Here is a 19,070-nt window from a genome sequence, read left to right as displayed (position 1 = left end):
GCCACTGAGACATTAGGTGTTTACTTGAATTAGGGGTCATATTTAGAAGGATATGCTAAATGGAGATCCGTGCACTGAGGCGTTTGTTCATATTACATTACAATTTCTGTTTTCTGATACAGTGAGGAGCATAGGGAGCAAGAAGTTCGATAAAAGAAGCTATTAAGGCGGAAAGTCTTCTAGCATTTCGGAATATCTACAACGAAGGGGTGAGATTTTGCTGATTGCTGGGTTGGTCGGAGGTGTTTACGCCGAGGGGGAGGGGCATTAGTGCAGCAAGTTCATCAGACCACATTTCATTGTAATATTGGTAGAACAACCACAGGGATGAAACATTGTGTTGATGGGACAGGGTCTGGGGCTTGGTAGACACTGTAAGGCTTAGTTGATTAGAAACTTTCTTTTTGAACCCCCTATAAGCGAGAGAAGCTAATAGTTGGTACACCCGCCCAGATGTGATAACTTTTCGATGCATGGGAAAATAGAGGCTCTGTAGAGATAGAGGATACCGACAAGTGTTAGAACTTTTCTGGCACGGTAGAAGGACCCTACTCTTTTTTTAGTATCTTCTTCGTATTTTTTCTAATTTATGTTACTTGTGAATGTTTGACTGAAGATCTTGAATGTTGTGTTATCGAGTGCTACTAACCATGGCAATCGGTTATTGAAAATGTTTTATAATTGTTAAAGGAGAGGTGCCACCCATTTATGTTTTGATTCCACTATAAATTGGAGGCCATTTTCCAAGGACTCATTACCTTGGATATGTGTGCATTTGTTTTGCTCACATGTCGAGACTAGAGCGTGGTATCATCAGCAAATATACCCATCTCGGACGTAATTGAATCAGGAAAATCGTTTCTGAAAATCAGTAAAAGTAAAAGCCCTAGGACCAACTCACATTAATGTGATGTTTCGATATACAGCTATTAAGAACAAAATGCGTGTTTCCTTATGTTAATAAGGATCTGATTATATTTAATATACTCAAACGGTATGATACGGTACAAATTAATTTTCATGAGAAGATGTTCGTGCCAGACCTTGTCAAAAGCTTTGGATATATCAGTTGCTACCATCCTAGCTTCTTTTTTTTCTTTTTTTTTTTTTACAAGGTGATCACCACTTATCAAGGCCCAGAAGCCACTCAGGGATAAGGATTATTGCATGTACAGTACGTTAGTGTGGGGCTTTAATAAAAGTGTCTACTTAAGGGGGCGGTTCATCAGGGATTTGTTTACGTTGGACTTGAAGACATCCAGGTTGTAGTCAGGTGGGAAGCAGGCAGACGGAACAGAGTTCCACAGGCGTGCAGGTCTAAGAAAGAAGCTTTGTTCATGGAATCTACGTTTTGATTTAGGCACAGATAAAGAGTGGGGAAAATTTTTGACAGTGGTTTCAGATAGACGGATGTTTTTCGTAAAAGATTGGCGAGGGGGGACTAGAGATTGGAGCTCAGACGAGCACCTGCCATGGAAATAACGATAAAACAAAGATAGGCTTGCAACATCTCTCCAGTGGGAGAGAGGTTGCAGGGAAGAGAAAAGGACATCCCCCAATAAGCCACAAAGTCTATTTTGTACTCTGTCAAGGCAGGATAGGCTATTTTTAGCAGCTCCAGCCCAGAGATGGCAGCAGTACTCCATCCTTGGGCGTACTTGGCTTTTATATAGATATATTGGTCAGCATTTTTTTTGCATTTCTTTCTTTTTGAAATATGATTATCGTTTGTTTGTAAGACTTTGAAATACCATTTTATACTGCAATGCTTTGAAATTATGTTTTCGTTTGTCTGTTATGCTTTGAAATTACATTTTCTTTTTCTCAACCACGCTTTGATAGTGCAGTTTATTTGATTTGACACGCGTTGAAATCACGTTATCCTTTGTCTGTTACGATTTTATCTTTTGGCTGTACGTTTTGAAATTGCACTTTTTGCCTGTACTGCTTTTAAATCAGATTTTCTTTAATCTGATATGTTTTTAAATTGATTTTTGCATATTATGCTTCCAAATAGTATTTTCTTTTCTCCGTCACATTTTAAATTGCATTTTTTTCTTTCTGTTATGCTGTGAGATCACATTTTCTTTTATTACGTTTTGAAATTACATTTTGGCTTGTCCGTTACTCTTTAAAATAACATTTAATTTGTCAGTTATGCTTTTAAATCACATTTTCTTTTTGTCTGTTTCAGATTGAAATAGAATTTTATTTTATCTATTATTCTTTAAAAGAGCATTTTCTTTTCCTGTTACAATTATAAATATGATTATCTTTTGTTCGTCAGACTTTGAAATAACGTTTTATTTTGTAACGATTTGAAATTACATTTTCATTTGCCTGCTATGCATAAAAATCATTTTTAATCTGTTGTGCTTTAAAATCGCGGTTTTTGTCTGTCAAGTTTCGAAAGTGCAATTTATTTGTCTGCTATGCTTTGAAATTGCATTTGCCTTTGTCTTCCACACATTAATGGTACAATTCATTTTGTCTGTTACGCTTTAAAATTATATTTTCTTTTATCTGTTATGCTTTTAAAATCTTATTTTGTGTTGTCTGTCACGTTTTGCAAGGGAAAGTGTAACGTATGTTATGCTTTGAATAGGTAATTAATTATCTCTCATGCTTTGAAATTACATTTTCTGTTGCAGATATTGACGATGTGAGACTCTAAGAAAGCAACTCCTGTTATGGACGTACGTTTGAACCAAAGCTGCATCAATGAATCCTGTTACGCTTTGAAATGTCTTTTGTCTGGCATAGTTTTTTTTTTTTTTAATCTGTTATACATTGAGGGTCGTTCCAAAAGTAAAGCCTCACATTTTTTTAAAACTAAAAACGTTGAAGAGCTACGAAAGCGGGAGTTGTACAATTAAAACAAGGGACCCATTGTGCTCCGGGATTTATTTTCTACATTGTTACCATCATTCTTAATACACTTTTGCTAACGATGAACGATGGCTGTGCATGGGCGTCCGGAGCACGCTTTTTCATACGAGGGTCGTTTTTTTTTACTAAAAATTTTGAAGAGCTACAAAGACGAGAGTGGTACCATTAAAATGTGGATCTTGGATTTACTTTCGGCAGTCGCGTAACTCTCGTGTTCTTTATTTTGTCCTTTAGTCCTCCCATTCCATGTTTCTGACAAAGAGGGAAGAATTGTTGTTTTCTGGGCCAGAATCTTTTTCATCTAACACTTATCGTTGGCAAGTTTTTGAAGTAATATTTTTAGCTCTTTACATCAAGTAGCTTCATGCTTTGTCTGGAGTGGTTTCCATAAAAAACAACAAAAAAAAAAAGCGAGCGACGTTTTGTGCTCAAGAATTTATATATAGTCACCAGCATTATCAATGCCCTTTTGTCAGGAATTCAGTGATGCAGCTCTGGTTCTGACGTACGTTCATGACAGAGGTTGCTTTCTTAGAGTCTCACACCGTCAATATCTGCAACAGAGAGATAGAACTTTAAAGCCATGAATGCATAAGTTCAGTCATCATAACAAAGTAGTTTTCAATTTTTTCTGATCCATTCGATCGGAATAATAAAATAGTAGGCATTACTTTTGGAACCCCCCCCCCCGTGGCATTTTCTTTTGTCTGTTATATTTAGAAATTACATTTGACTTTTTCTGTTATATTTTGAAATCACTTTTATATTTTCACCGCTATAATAAGCACATACAATGGATACACTTTTTTTTTATCTTTAATAATCTATATAATACGCTCTCCTATTTCACCCCCTCTCTTTGTTCTAGTTATGTTTGCAATTTTTTTTAATACATTTCACCCCAAACATTGCCACTTTGATGTAGGGGGCTACTATCAGGAACATAAGCTACAGGGGTACTATGTGGGGAGTTGGGTAGCAAAATGTCGGTTCACGTTAAACTTGAACGTCAGTACAGTTGAGGAAGCAGGAAACCGGAAGGGAATTCCAACGTCTAGCAGTTCTGAGGAAGAAACTACTGGAGTAGAAGGCTCTCTTACATCTAGGGATCTCAGCTGTGAAGGGGTGGGATTTTGCTGCATTGATCGTTAAAGTACTTGTAGAACAGGCAGAGGGATGCTACATTTCGTCGATAAGACAGGCTGAAGCTTAGATGACAGTTCAGGACCTAAGGGTTGGCGACTCTCTTTTGAACCTTGTCTAGGGTTGAGAGACTAGTAGTAGATAAACCAGCCCAAATATGACAACAATACTCCATACATGGGTAAATGGTGGCTTTATAGAGGTACAGGATACTTTCGGACGTTAGTAGCTTTCTAGCACGGTAAAGAGAACCTACCTTTTTCACAGCGGTCATGGCAATGCTCTCAATGTAATTGTTCCAGCTCATGTTTCCTGTGAACGTTAGGCTGAGGAGTTTAAAAGATGTACTTTCAGATAAAGAGTCTTTGGCCATTGCTATTGGTGGTAGAGAAGGTTTCTTGTAGTGATTGAAGGAAAAAAGTTTTTATTTATTTATTTATTTTATTACTTTTTCACCCCAAACAAGACACATTGCCACTTTGATGTAGGGGCTACTATTAGGGAAACAAGCTACAGGGGTACTAGGTGGGGAGTTGAGTAGCAAAATGTCGGTTCACGTTAAACTTGAAATTCTGCATGTCAGTACAGTTGGGGAAGCAGGAACCTGGCAGGGAGTTCCAAAGTCTAGCGGTTCTGGGAAAGAAACTACTGGAGTAGAAGGCTCTCTTGCATCTAGGGATCTCAACTGTGAAGGGGTGGGATTTTACTGCTTGTCGGGTTTGTCAGGGGTATTTACGTATAGGGGGTACAAGTGCTTGCAGCTCGTCGGACCATACACCATTAAAGTACTTGTAGAACAGGCAGAGTGATGCTACATTGCGTCGATGGGACAGACGCTGAAGCTTGGATGATAGTCCAGGACCTATTAGGTTGGCGACTCTCTTTTGAACCTTGTCTACGAGTGAAAGACTAGTAGCAGATGTACCGGCCCAAATATGACAACAATACTCCATACATGGGATAATAGTGGCCTTATAGAGGTACAGGATACTTTCAGGGATTAGTAGCTTTTTAGCACGGTAAAGAGAACCTACCCTTTTTAGTTTAGTCTTGGCAGCATTGAATGTGACCATTTATTTTTGTCCCCATTTCACTACAGATTGGAGGTCATCCTCTAGTGTTTCTGCCATTTCTTTAGATATGTGTTCATTTGTTTTCCTGTCGTGTCTGTTATAGAGCGTGGTGTCATCAGCATATATACCCATCTCACAGACAATTTTGTCAGGGAGGTCATTTATGAATATTAGGAACAATAGAGGTCCAACGATAGACCACTGAGGCACTCCCACATTTATATCATATTGCTTAGATGTACGACCATCGAGGACAACCTGGATTTTTCTATTATTTAAGAAGGATTTAATTATGTTAAGTATTCTTCAAGTGATACAGTATGATCTGATTTTCCTGAGAAGACCTCCATGCCATACCCTGTCAAAAGCCTTAGATATATCTAGAGCTACCGATCTACCCTCCTTTTCTTTGGCAAATGAATGGTACATGCGCTCTGGGATTACAGTTAGGATGTCTGCCGTGGAACGGGCTTGCCCAAATCCATATGGTTGGTCGATCAGAAGTTTAGCAGCTGGAAGGTGATGCACTAGAGTTTGGTTAATTATGGACTCAAATATTTTGGCGAAAAGTGGGAGGAGGCTAATGGGGTAGTAATTTACTGGGTCAGTTTTCGCCAGAATTCTGTAAAACTGGTACCACAGAAGCAGTTTTCCAGCAGTTCGGAAAGCAAGATTCATTAAGGGATTTGTTGTAAAGTTTGGAGAGAACTGGAGCTACTTGGGCGGAGCACTTTTTTAATAGCACAGCTCGGATTAGATCAAGTCCACATGCTTTTGAAGGGTCAAGATTTTTTATGATAGCATGCACCTGAGAAGGGGTGATTTTCAGATCGTCTATTGTGGTGTTTGTCCGCAAAGAAAGTCAGGGAGGGGGTGGTTAGCAGGGTCCAGTGTGAAGTTGGAGAGTCCAAAGGATTTTCTATATTTCTTTTCTTCATTTGTCCAACTTTCTTCCACTTATACCAAACGATGCAGACAATTAAATAAAACCTTTCATTGTTGTTATATAAAAAGGATTAGTTTCGTTACATATTAATAAAATATAAGAGTTGGTCTTAACACATCCCTAATAAGACCAGCTCTTGTACATAAGAACTTACCATCGAGTGGTTTTTGGCCTAGATTAAAATTTTTTTTTTTACACCAAACAGGTCGTATTTGGGATCATGTCTATAAGGGGACTATATGAGGAGCTGAGTGGTTAGATGTCTATGAGCATTACATTCAAACTTCTGCATGTTAGTACAGCTAGGGAAAGAAGAAACAGACAGAAAATTCTCAAGTCTATTAGATTTGAACCTCTTTCTTTTTGGACTGTGTACAAAAGGGAGGGATAAGTGATAGATGTACCAGTATCTCATATGTTTAGTTGTGCAACGTATAGGCGAATGGTGTCTTTGTAAAGATACAGAATATTCTGAGGTGTGAAAGGTTTTCTGATACAGTAGGGGGAATCCACCTTCTTTGCAGCAGCCTAGGCAATGCCCTCAATTTTATTGTCTCAGTTCATGTTATCTGTGAATGTTAAGGCGAGGAGTTTGAACAATGCGCTCACAAGTAGGGTGTTATTAGTCATCGCAATTTGTGGTTGAGAAGGTTTTTTGTGGTTGTTAGCATTTATCATCGAGTGGCTTTTTTCCTTAGTAAATGGTGACTAAACTCTTAAGAAAAGTCTTATAGAATAACAGATGGCCAGATCCTCTTAATAAGATACATGGACAAATCTAGCCAAAGCAAGCCAACCAAACAGAGATAGTGGAGAGGGGCACTTATACGTTATGAAACGATTACGGAAAACTAAACTGTTTCTTGAGGCATTTTGCAGTAGAGACAACAAAACGAAGAAGTGGTCAAATAGCAAATAACAAATAAATGTTACCAAAGAAAATACAAGTCACTCTTTTACCTACCTAATTTATTTTAAAGTGTTTATCTATTTTGAAAAACACGTAGAAATATAATAGCTGACATTAGACGATCATCCAGGAAGTCTCAATAATCTCCTCAGAATCGAAAATTCAACAAAATACTAGTAAAACCCGCCAATAAATGCCACCGATAAGGCCAGATGTTATACGTTAAGACTTTCTTCGAGAGGTTCTTGGCCTTCATAAATGATATCACACACACACACACACACACACACACACACACACACAGACACAGACACACACACACACACACACACACACACACACACACACACACACACACACACACACACACACACACACTTAAGTGTTATAGACCAATAGATGGTCAGAGACTTATCAAATATCATGGCAACCAAAGTATTTCTTGTTGCAGCAACTAAAAACCAAGCTTTTCGCTACTCAAAGCCAAACACGCACACGGTAACGTACGTACAGTGCTAAAATCGGCGAGATCTTGCAAGAGATTTCAATAAAAAGGCGAGAAGAGAGAAACGCCGGATGGAAGTGCATATACGTGCGCCTTGAAAGCGACACCAGTTGAAGAAGGGATTTTCGGTCACTCACCATCCCCCCCGTCCTTTCCCTGTTCGTCTCTTCTACTACCTCTCATCGTTCACCTCCCACCTTTATTATCCTGATCCGCGCGCAAACGCGCCTTTATTATCCGTCGAGTAAAGCATCCTCCCTCGCTAGTAAATCACATTTCTTTAATCCTTGGAAAGGAAGCACTCCATTCTCTGACTACTCCCCAATCACCACCTGTAACCACGCTCATCAGATTCCTTTAAAGAATTAAGAGAAGAGAGAAGGAGTCGGAGTCGGAGTAGGAGGAGGAGACTGAGACGATGGATAGGATCAGCAACTCAAAATCCGTTTCATAGATATTTGAGATATAAATCCAGGTTAGGACAAAAAGAAATAAAATGGAAGGTACAGGTGGAGAGCTCAATGTAATCATACTTTACAGAGCAATTTCTATGAGAATTCTATCTATTCATCTCTCTCTCTCTCTCTCTCTCTCTCTATATATATATATATATATATATATATATATATATATATAATCTCTCTCTTTCTCTTTCTCTCTCTCTCTCTCTCTCTCTCTCTCTCTCTATATATATATATATATATATATATAAGTTTCGTTGTTTAAATATTGAGCTTTTCCTTTTTGGCTAAGATCACCTTGAAAGTATTACTTCAAGTAATATCTATCAGGATTTTTCATCTGAATTCTATCAGTGTCTTATATATATATATATATATATATATATATATATATATATATATATATATATATATATATGTATATGTACGTGTATATGTATATATATGTATATTTATATATGTATATACATACATGTACGTGTATATGCATATATATGTATATTTATATGTATATACATACATACATATATATATATATCTATATATATAAAAATGTAAAGTTGGTTCGTTCTAAAGAAATAAAACCATGTTTATACGTTACCAATTTATTTGAAATTTTCAGACAACCCATTTTTAGAGTCGAGGTATGTTTTTATGTTATTAAAATAAATTGACCTAATTAAAATTAAAATATTAAATAAAATAAATATATTTATTTATCGTTTCTGCGAATCTGTTCTGTTGATAAAACTGAACTTCCGGTTCGATTCATTTCACAGCCACGAATTGACGAAAGGTTTAATTTTCTGTTAACTCGATAAGTAAAAAAACAAAACAAAAAAAAACATATTTCATTTGTTTATCTTCCAAATTTTTTAATTTACACATCTTTTCTTTATTATATAAGGCCAAAAAAAAAAAAGTTTGTTGCTTGCTTTTGAGTTTTTTTTTTCTATATAAGATTACTCATGCAGAGAGTGATCCGTGCTGAAATAATGTTATTATTTAAAAAGTCATTCTTAACATGGGGAGGTAAGGATGTTTTGTACCTATTCTGTACTTTAACCTTACAATTGAATAAATAAAAAAAAAACATATCGTAAAACCTTATTTAAACGTGGAAATATGATTTAAAAAATAGCGCGGCTCTCTGCATTAGCACCATTTTTATTTATTGTTGTTGTTTCACGAATTTTCGGCCAACTATTCCTCTGGCCTTCATGAAAAGAAGTCCTTTTATAAATGTTCAGTAACTTTTTCCTTTTATTATTCTTAAAGAGTAAAACTTTTCTTATTCATGAAAGGAGTTAAGCCTGCGTAAATAAATAAATGTTTGTACACGTGACAAATTATCAATAAATGGTTTAGTTACTTTTTAAAAAAATGTTTGTAAAAGTGCGAAAGGCGACGTTGTTTTACAAACATTACTCCCATGCTTAATTTCTATACTTATAGGTTTTTGGAATTTTTTTTCACTGGATTATTATTGATTGGACACTAATTAAACAGATTATTAAAAAAAAATGTAAAAAAGAAATCATTATTTCGACATTTGAAAGTGGTGCTCACTTTTTAGTTACAACGTTCTGAAAAATCAGTCACCCATTTTGTAAGTAATAAAAACGCGGTATATCAAAACCATAGAAAGTAAAAATAATGAGTCTCTACCGCATTTGTAAGTCAGAAATATATTTGTTTCTCAAAGAAAAAAAAATAGAGAGAACAGGACTTTTTTTTTTATTGTTTTCATGAAAATAAAGTCGAGATTTTTAATTATTATTTTTTTTTTTACTTATTTAGTCAATTTGTGTTTTTTTTTTAAAATTGTTTTTGTGAAAAGTGAGTTTTTTTTTTCAAAACTTTTGTTTTGTTTCTTTTTAATTTTTTTAAAAGTATTATAAATTTCACTAACATGCTGGAGAAATGTTTAATAATTTGGTATTTTTTTAGATTAGGTCCACCTCCACAATTTTCCTTTCAATAACGACATTTATAGGTTTCCGAGTATGCTGAACACGCAAATTGCATTGAAATTTTGCGGAAATAAATAGTTGTATTATGCATTGTATTCTTCGGCGGCCATCTTTTTACGTGCACACGCGCCATAAACAAATACACACATGTAAAAAAGATGGCCGCCAAAGATTACAATGCATAATACAACTTTTTATATCTTGATAACTACTTATTTCTGCAAAATTTCGATGCGATTTTCGTATTCAGCATAGTCGAAAACCATTTCAAGTCGTCATTTAAAAGAAAATTGAGGAGGTGGACCTAATCTAAAAATTTAGCAATAATTTTTAATCCCGTACGCCTCCCAATACATTGCTTCGTCAACATGTGACCATTTTATATCTCCCGAAGACACTTCCGTATTTAGAAAATAAATAAATAAATAAATAAATAAATAAATAAAAAGTGACCGATTTGCCAGAACGTGGTAACTAAAAAGTGAGTATCCCTTTCAAATGTTGAAATGATTTTTTTTTTCAATTTTTTTTCATAATCTGGTTAGTGTTCAATCAATAATAATCCAGTTAAAAAATTTCAAAAAACCTATCAGTATAGAAACTCCACCACGTAAGTAAATAAATAAAAAATGTTACGTGCGCATGCGTAGCAGTATCAGAATTTTTGTAGGAATTTTTGACACCCCTAACACGAAACTGCGAATACAATATAAAAATCTCGGAATTTCTCTGTTAAAAGTGGGTTATTTATTTTCTTTATGGATTATACTTCCAAAATAAACTATTACAGTTGTTTTAAAAGTAATAGAATTTTTTTTTTTAAACAGTAATGAATTTTCCGAACTCAATATTTTTCAATTTTTAAACTCAATATTTTTCAATTTTTAAATTTTAAAAATCTATCAAAATTTTTCTATTGATTCTATTTTTACGATATTTTCAGGGTCAATGTGAAATTTTATGTTCTTTCCAATAAATCGAATATAATATTTTAGACAAACGTTTTTTTTTAAATTCACGAACCCCCCCTCCCAATTTTTAAGTGTCTATTAAAAAGTAAATACTTAATTTAGTAACCCGAAAGTAAATAATTAATTTACTCACAAATTGAAGAGAAAAGGTCAATACATAATATATTCAAATTAAAAAAAAAAAAACATAGTGTTCTTTTAGAATTTTACCTGTAAAGTTTGAAGTTTAAAACCTTTTTTTTAAACCACGTTATTTGTTTTTTCTTTTTTTTTTATAGAACCTTGGTCCTTGCTCCTTTAATTGAAAAACAAAATTAGGGCTTGAATTGCATTTTTCGAGGAGTTATAAGCTTGGAAAGATGGGGTAGAATTATTCGCTATTTTCACGAAATTTCTGACACTGCTAGCGCATGCGTTAGCCTTGACTAGGGGGGTACTAAGGGAACGACCATTAAATAATTCTGCGGGTCGCCATGGAACTCAACGCCCAAGGAGTATCAAAATAGTTTTCATGATCTGAAGAAATTTTTTTTTCCGAAAAGTGGGTGATCACTTTTCCATCTAAATTTAACTTAAAATGAGCACCCACTTTCTGGCCACCTGAGGAAGGGGCATTTTTCGTGTTTATTGGCTTAAAGGTTTTTTTGACAAGGCAGTTTGGTACGCGAATGCATATTTAACAGTTTTCGTTTATGCTCACGCATAGCATAAACAAAGGCTACGTCTGTGAAATGGAAAATAGTCCCAGAGTTCAGGGGTTAATACCATGCAAAAGAAATCAAACAAAAAGACTTTTAAGCCAAGAAACACACAGAAAGAAAAAAAAATAGCATCCATTTTTTTTCTATCGAATTCATTTGCTGTTTTTATTGAAAACTATTTTCCCCCGGATTTTTGATATAATTTTCCATTAAGGGCTGTGCGTCTCACGTTCGTAAATAACAAAATTTTTTTTGTAGATTTTGGTGTGCTAAAAACGAATCTGCAAACCGTTTCCGTCACAAAAAAATAGTTTTTATGATATGAAGAAATTACTTTTTCGAAAAAGTGGCGATCACTTTTCCATGTAAATTTAACTTAAAATGAGCACCCACTTTCTAGCCACCTGAGAGAGGGGGGATTTTTTTCCCATGTTTATTGGCTAAACAGCTTTCGTTTATGCTTACGCATAGCGTAAACGAAGGCTACGGCTGTTAAATGGAAAATAGTCCCAGAGTTCAGGGGTTATTACCATGCAAAAGAAATCAAACAAAAAACTTTTTAGCCAAGAAACAGAAAAATGCCCCTCTCTCAGGTGGCCAGAAAGTGGGTGCTCATTCTAAGTTAAATTTACATTGAAAAGTGATCACCCACTTTTCAAAAAAAGTAATTTCATGAATGTCATGAAAACTTTCTTTTTGCTACGTAAACGGTTTGCAGATTCGTTTTTAGCACACCGAAATCTACAATAAAATATTTCGTTATATATGAACGTGAAACGGGCCTTAAAGTAAAATAATACCGGATTTTTTTGAGCAGATTTGCCGTTTAGTTGTACAAATATCCTCAAACCAGGTAATCACTAAAAGGGATTTTTAAAAGTCGTCACCTGTATCGAGCAAAAGTTTAAAACCACCGATTATATGCCAGCCTACATCATGGTAACATATATTGAGTGAGTTCCTAACAGTATTTTTAGTTTAAACTCATTTTCCCAAAATTTCCCCAAACTTAACATGTTCGATACAGTCTGCCGCCATTTGTATTTTTCAGATATACCGATAAACATTGAATGTTTTTGAACCGATTATACATTACATAAAAACACTAAAATCTTATCCAGTTAGGTAGAACACTTACTTTTCTTGCCTTTGATAACATTTATTTGTTATATATTTATTTTTTGACAACTTCTTTGTATCTGTGTTTAGTAATATAAACCCTTTTCATTTAATGTAACGTTTAGTCGGCTCGAAAAACAATGTTTATTGGTGTATTTGAAAGGTACAAATGGTGGTGGACACTGTTGATTACTTTAAGTTAGAGAAAGTGAGTTAAAACTAAAAAAACTATACAAAATACTGTCAGAAACCTATCCATTATGCCAGCCTATGTCATGGTAACATATGTTCGGTGAGTTTCAGACACTGTTTTGTATAGTTTTTAGTTTTCAACTTACTTTCCCAAACTTAACGTATTCAACAGAATTCGCGACCATTTCTGTTTTTTGAGCCAATTAAACATTTTACATTACATAAAAAACACTAAACAATTATCCAATTAGGTAGAAACGTAAATTACCTTACCTTTGCTTTCATTTATTTGTTTTTGGACGACTTTTTTGAATCTGTGTATAGTAACCCCCCTCCCCCACCATCAACCAAATATTAATTACTAAATCACATTTTTTAAAACAACAACAACAACAACAACAACAAAAAAAGCATTTAGCGTTTGAACATTTTTGCTACGTTCGGCTTCATCCACTGATTGTTGGTCAAGTCCAAAACATGAATGATTGACAGAAACTCTCGAGGATCCAGATCAAATTCAGTTTCGCCTTCTTTTTCACTTTTTGCAGTGGATTGCTGTACTAATATAAGAAACATGCATTTTCTCTTTTATTAAATTTTTCCATTACACCAAATTGAGCCACTGCAACGCGTGGCAGGGTACAGCTAGTATATATATATGTGAGCGAACAGTTAATAAAATATGTTAAAAACACTTTGAAATGAGTTAAAAACATATTTAATCTGAAAAGGAAACACTAGATAAATGGATAGTCCTTAATCCGCGGAGTTTCGAAGAAATACTCTCCTTCTCATCAGAGGGTAGGAATTAGCAAAATGCGGGATCGGATTTTGCATGCAGAAGTATTTGATGAAACAACAAATAAGTCAAAGATCTTACTTGAAAACAAAATAAGTTAAGCAGAGGGAATATGGTGAAGAAAAAGGTGATTACACATGAATGGATAGTCTGGTGGAAGATAAAACATCCAGTGACGGTAAAATCCAAATGTAAAACTTCAAGAAAGTTAAAAGAATTTCCATTTGTACAAGTAAAATCCAAGGAAATCCCGTAATTGGAAGGAGATGGTCCATAATAATCCAATATATATATATATATATATATATATATATATATATATATATATATATATATATATATATATATATATATATATATATATATATATATAAATTGGATTATTATGGACCATCTCCTTCCAATTACGGGATTTCCTTGGATTTTACTTGTACAAATGGAAATTCTTTTAACTTTCTTGATATATATATATATATATATATATATATATATATATATATAAATTAAAATATGGAATTGCCCGATCGTCAAAGACAATATTCAAGTAATCATGTCTCTTCTCTACAATTATATATATGCAACTCTGTGTGCCGAAACGGCTGAACAGATTTTCTTTAATATTGACAGAACTTTGGCGTATAAGTCTTGGAATGATCTTAGTTAAATTTTGTCTCAGAATACCCACGATAATTACTGATAATCGATAATCGAAACCGTTATTTTAATTTTTGTATCATCGGTAAAGACATGTTTTCCATGTGGTCGCTCAGCAACAATGATAGAAAAACGGGCCGTGGAAATTCTACTGTGTGTAGTTGATAACGCGTTTTTTTTTGTTTTTTTCCTTTTGTTTTTTTTGCATGACTTGGTCTGTAGGTTCAAACCCCGCACGTAAATTTCTTAATGCCCTTTTTAGTTAAATGGAAAGAAGTTTATTCAAAAGTTTGGAAAATTTACGTGCGTGTGTATATTTTTAAAATGTCTATTATTTTTACAATATAAAACTGTACTTTAATTAAAATTTATAATTAATCATAGAAAAAATAAAATCGTAAACTAAGCAAATCTTTATAAATTTTTATAAATCTTTATAAATCTTTAAAAAAAGATTTATAAATCTTAAAAAAAGATTTTTTTAAGGATTTATAAATCTTAAAAAAATCTTTAGAAAGATGAGATGCAGGTAAAATATTTTCCCATGTTTTTTCCACTTTAGGAAAATGGACTCCATTCTGTTCACTGTTAAAGTGTTTTTTATTCTAGTCTGACGAAAGGCTGTCTTTGTGAAAATTTTCAAACGAAATAAAGAACATTTTCAAACGACATAATGTTTGAATTTGTCCGAATAGTCTTGAAACAATTGTAACTAACGATGAAATACACTATTTGTTGCTATCAATCTATTCCTTGATGTCTTGATTTTGTTAAAACAATATATGAATGTTCAATTATGAAATATGATAATTTTGTAGCTTACAGTTTAAGTCATGTCATTTGTACTTAAAACTTATTGGTATATGAACAATTACCGAATTTTCAATTATATATATCCAGTAAAATTCGGAGTACTATATATATATATATATATATATATATATATATATATATATATATATATATATATATACGTTTTAGTTTTATTACCGTATCTTTCTGTTAAGTTACATTATTGTTTCAGCTACCCGGCCGTTTTTTGGCCGTCTGTAGCCTCCTCAGACTTTTACAAACACTTTGTAAAGATACGGTAATAAAAAATAAAACGCATATTTGCTCTACAACAGTATTGAGCACTTTCTTCAGTTTTTATTAATTACCATTTATACTATATATATATATATATATATATATATACAAGACTATATATATATATAAGACTATATATATATACACACAAGAGTATATATATATATATATATATATATATATATATATATACATGCATATGAAGTTATGGAGGAAATAAAAAGAACAAACCAAAATATCCACATGTATATCAACGTATTGTCTTTATTACAAGACGATGAGTGATTTGAAGAAACTGATGTCGTTTGATTTTTTTTACTTTGTTTTCATTTCTTCAAATCAATCATCTCGAAGAAGTCTTGAAATAAAGACGATACGTTGATGTGTCTGTAAATAATATATATTTGGTAAGTTATGAAAATATATCAACACAGAAGCGTCCGCGATTCATCTCCGTAGGGAATCATCAGAATAAGTGCATGGAAGTCGTATTCCTCGAATTACATTTCACCTAGCCGTACGATGACAGGGTTGAAGCGTGAATGCCTCTATGTAGCTTAATTACATAAATATATTTTCATAACTTATATTTTCATAACTTATATCTAGTACAACTCACGTATTGAACACGTAATTATGATCCCTGAACGTATAAACCATCCACTGAATAATAGTCCTAATTAGCTTAGTGGAGGATGTCCTTTTCACTTCCCTGCAACCTCTTTTTCACACAAAAGACTTTGCGAGCTTGTCTCTCCGTTATCGTTATTTTCATGGCAAGTGCTCATCTGAGCTACAATCTATGTTCCCCGTTCGCCAAACTTTCATGAAAAACACTTGTTAGTCAAAACCACTATCAATAATTTCCCACACTCTTTATCTGTGCCTAAACCTTAATGTAGATTCCATAAACAAAGCTTTCTTCTTAGAACTGCACGCCCGTGAAACTCTTTTCCGATTGCCTGCTTTCCAGCTGACTACAATCTGTTGTCTTCAAGTCCAATGTAAACAAATTCTTAATGAACCGTCCCCCTAAGTAATCCAATTTACAAAACTCCCACTACTTATGTTTACTATGGCCGTACGTCAAAACAATATAATATAAATGCGGTTTCGCCCCAGGAGTTGATTTAGGGAGCTTTATCATTCCTGATATTTATAAATGATCTTCCAGATAATATCTGAGGTGGGTATATTTGCTGACAATACCGCGCCTTATAATAAACATGGGGGAAACGAATGCACACATATCCAAGCCAATACCAGAAACCCTAGAGGAGGATCTCCAGTCTGCAGTGGAATGAAGACAAAAATGGATGGTCACATCCAATGCTGCCAAACTTGTTTCCTTCAATAATTATAAGAAACATTCTCAACCGCTAATAGACATGGCTAATGATATATTATTACATGGAAAGGGCTGTCCCCTTCCTATGTAAATAAGGAGAATACTAGATAAGTGAAAATGAGATTATGATAAGCCTAGATCGAATCCTGTATGCAAGTGCTAAAGCTAATAGAGAATGGAATGTTAAAATTTAGTCTATTGTAAATTCTATTAGAAATAAGTAAATATTTTTTATATCGGAAAAAGAGTACATTGTCCATTCTTTAGAAATCTTGATATTAAATAATGTCAGTTAAATGAATGCACAATGCGAGTTAAATTATATTGTTTTAAAATAGGTTAAATTAGAATTGAGGATTCTTTTGTTTGTCAAAGGTGTGTTGGACAAATATATGTAAAGCCACGTGAAATTAGTCACATTTGAAAACACACTTTTGACGTCATAAACAAAGGACATTTCTCAATATAGGATTATATGGGTTCGAGAGTCAGTAACAGTCAATTGATCAACCAAGAGTTGAGAGAATCAGTTGAAGAAGAAAGTCCCTCAGAGACGAAGGGTAGAAGATTTAGACCATGTAGATCCAAGCTGAATTTCTGACGTCATCGACCGGCCGATCAGATTAATAAAGAAATCACCATTATGTTTTGTAAGTGTTGTCTCGTGTCGTCATTCGTTACAACGGAAAAGGTAAATGTGTTTATCATCATCTTGTAATAACTTTGTGTAAACCCATCCAAGATTATGCATCTCCCCTCCTCTGTCTTAAGAACCTGCTTCATATATCACTCAGTTCGTATTAATACGAAACCTCAAAGAATTGTCACAGTCGTCATGATGAAATATGTATAAACGTTTTCCAATAAGAATTGTCATCGAGACCTTTGTCAAAGTTCTGGAAAGAAGGTAGGCTTTTTCTACCCTGCTAGAAACGTCTGAGAGTATCCTGTACCTCTACAAGACCACCATTCGCCACAGTATGGAGTACTGTTGCCACATTTGGGTTGGTGCATCTACTACTAGTCTCTCACTCCTGGACTTGGGTCAAAAGTGAGTCGCTAACCTAATAGCCCTTGAACGTTCAGCTAGGCTTCTACTCTGTTCCATTGGCGAAATGTTGCATCTCTCTGCCTGTCTTACAAGCATTTTAATTGTAGTTGCTCCGACGAACTACACGCTCTTCTACCCCTCGATGTAAATACCCCCGACAAACCCGACAAGCAGCAAAGTCCCACTCCTACACAGTAGAGATTCCCATATGCCAGAAAGCCTTTTACTCTAATAGTTTCTTTCATAGGACTGCTAGAATCGGAATACCCTTCCGAGTTCCTGATTCCCTGACTGTACTGGCATGCAGAAGTTCAAGTGTAATGTAAGCATTCATTTTGTGTCACAAGTTTGTTCATATAATCCCTACAAATTACGTCCCAAATAGTAGCTCCTTATATCAAAGTGGCGCTGCACCTTGTTTGGGGTGAAAATGCAATAAAAAATAATTAGAAGAATACGCGAACATTTTTGAAAAAAAAATATCTTAATAAGAAGTAAAATTAAAAACGCACGTATTAGACAAGCAGAGTTTTGAAAAAACAAACAAACAAACAAACAAAAAACAAACAAACAATTTCTCATTATCGAAAAGAGAGACTTAATTTATTTCAATCAAAACCAATTTATAGGTAAACAAATCAGCCAAGCCAAAACATTATCAAAGCAAATACGCTCGTTCAGTTGCTCTGATAAACCTGTTTGTTTTAATATATTTTCACGCAGCATGCTGAGTAACGAATGCACGCATGCAACGTAAATTACTGCCAATGCGATGAATTAGCACTCTTCTAATGTTTTCCATTTCCGAACTGCGGACTCGTGGCGCAATAGATAGAATACTTTGTAAAATTCAGCTGTAAAAGTTGCACCTCTGGAGATTGAAGGCCCAATTATCAAAAATACAATTGCGAATTGTTTCTACCCTGTGATGATGGAACGAGAGCGCGTAGGTTAAATAAAGGGTTTCGTTCGAAATTCTATACAGATTCACGAATTCGACATAAAAATTTTCGAATGTGACAAAGAAGGTCGAAGGTTACCTCGACTGAAGCGTTATGAAAATAACACTCAAGATTAGAACAGTAGTTTGAATTATCCAAATAACACGTATAATCCATCCTCATCACAAAATTCAGAACCGTGTTTATATTTTTTAAAAAGAAAACTTGACCAATTACCAGGGTAAGAGATGCATAGTTCCAGGCCACTCTTTGCCAAGGTGTAGTACCTGTTAGCCTTCTCCTAA

This window comes from Euprymna scolopes, chromosome 1, assembly GCF_053919585.1.
Source record: "Euprymna scolopes isolate OS-2025 chromosome 1, ASM5391958v1, whole genome shotgun sequence".
Classification (NCBI taxonomy): domain Eukaryota; kingdom Metazoa; phylum Mollusca; class Cephalopoda; order Sepiida; family Sepiolidae; genus Euprymna; species Euprymna scolopes.
The sequence above is the reverse complement of the archived record's forward strand: the minus strand, read 5'-3'. Positions refer to the sequence as shown.